Below are 1,860 nucleotides of genomic sequence, written 5' to 3'. Positions count from 1 at the left end.
AGCTCTGCTGCACATTTACCTATACATTGCTGAGTTACTCACAAGCCACTTAAGGCCATCCAAATTCAACCTCTTATAGCAAGTTAAGCTAGTATATTCCCTTATGCTTTTCAATACACTTCCAAAATGCTTAAACACTTCCTTTAATAGGGTTCTATTGAGAACTTAAACAATCAATGGCTTATCTTCAAAGCCACTCATAACTTTAACAATTTAATGTATGCTTAATTTTTGCTCATTGATATTAGATTTTGTTTGTTTGCAGATATCTTTGGTCATTGTATGCAAAGAAGAAACAAATTGAATCTTGTTCCTTTTGATCCCGAGATAGAAAGAACTTTTAGAAGACGTCAAAGGGAGAATTTACAAGTTACAGCTTTAAGTCAGACAATGGCTGAGGATAACAATAACAATGACAATAATGCCATTAATTTGGTTCCCAAAGCAAATAGAGCACTACGAGATTATACTGTTCCTCTTTTGCAAGGTTTACACCAAAGCATTAGGAGACCTTCCATCAATGCAAATAATTTTGAAATTAAACCAGCTTACATTCAGATGATTCAGTCTTTAGTCTAGTTTTGTGGGTTACCCAGTGATGATCCTAATTCTCATTTAGTAAATTTCTTGAAGATTTGTGATACCTTTAAATACAATGGAGTAACTGATGACGCTATTAAATTGAGACTGTTTTCGTTTTCTCTAAGGGATAAAGCAAAAAATTGGCTTAATTCACTGCCCAATGGGTCTATCACTAAATGGGAAGACTTGGCACAAAAGTTTCTAGCAAAATTTTTTTTGCTTGCCAAGATTCCAAAGATGAGGAATGATATCACCTCATTCACACAATTTGATGGTGAGTCCTTTTATGAAGCTTGAGAGAGATTTAAAGAACTATTGAAAAAATGTCCACATCATGGGATTTTTGATTGGTTGAAAGTTCAGACATGCTACAATGGGTTGGTTTGGTTAATAAAAACCATAATTGATGCTGTTGCTGGTGGGGCATTAATGAGTAAGAATGCTACAGATGCTTATAATTTTTTGGAAGAGATGGCTTTAAATAATTATCAATGGCCTTCAGAAAGGTTGGGTTTGTGAAAAGCTATTAGAGCCTATGAAATTGATGCACTTGGCAACTTAACTACTCAAGTAGCTGCGCAAGTGGTTGCACTGTCCAAAAAGTTTGGCACACCAGGAGTTCATGCAGTTCAAAATTCATTAGTAGTTCGTGAGATGTGTGGAGATTGCCATTCATATGATCAATGTCCAAACAATTTTGAATTACTCCAGTTTGTGGGGAACTTCAATAGATAGCAAAATAACCCATACTCCAATACTTATAATCATGGAACAACAATGCAGAGCCTTCTAATCCATAACCCATCATGCCTTCTGGTTTTCAACAACAAGCTAAACCACAAGTTCCTGAAAAAAAGTCCCAATTGGAAGAACTTCTCTTGCAATATATGTCCAAGACTGATGTTTAATTCAAAGTCAAAAAGCCTCTTTGAGAAATCTTAAGACCTGAGTGGGACAACTTGCAAATTCCATCAACAATAGACCTCAAGGTTCCTTACCCAATGACACACAAATCAATCCTAAAAGTAAGGAACAATGCCAAGCAATCACTTTAAGGAGTAGAAAAGAGATTAAGGGGGTGAATGAAAAAGCTATTGAACTTGAGAATTTACATGTTGATGAGGAAGGAATGTGTGAGAAAGAGTGAAATTGAACAAAAAGAATACGAAAATGTTGATAAGGAAGGAATGTGTGAGAAAGAGAGTGAAATTGAACAAAAAGAATATGGAAAAGCTAAAAATCAAAGAACTTCTCAAGTCATCCATCCTCCACCACCTT

At 35.3% G+C, this 1,860-nt stretch overlaps 1 non-coding gene across 1 annotated transcript; it reads right to left on the bottom strand.

Moving 5' to 3' along the window:
• Nucleotides 1–816: 816 nt before the first annotated feature.
• Nucleotides 817–923, bottom strand: LOC148764202 (small nucleolar RNA R71). Its single transcript, XR_016024984.1, has one exon. It is a non-coding gene; the product is annotated as a small nucleolar RNA R71 (small nucleolar RNA).
• Nucleotides 924–1,860: the final 937 nt, after the last annotated feature.

Source organism: Theobroma cacao, chromosome 2 (assembly GCF_053813885.1).
Source record: "Theobroma cacao isolate CCN51 chromosome 2, ASM5381388v1, whole genome shotgun sequence".
Lineage (NCBI taxonomy): Eukaryota > Viridiplantae > Streptophyta > Magnoliopsida > Malvales > Malvaceae > Theobroma > Theobroma cacao.
Note: the sequence above shows the minus strand (reverse complement) of the source record. Positions and strands in the feature narration are given on the sequence as shown.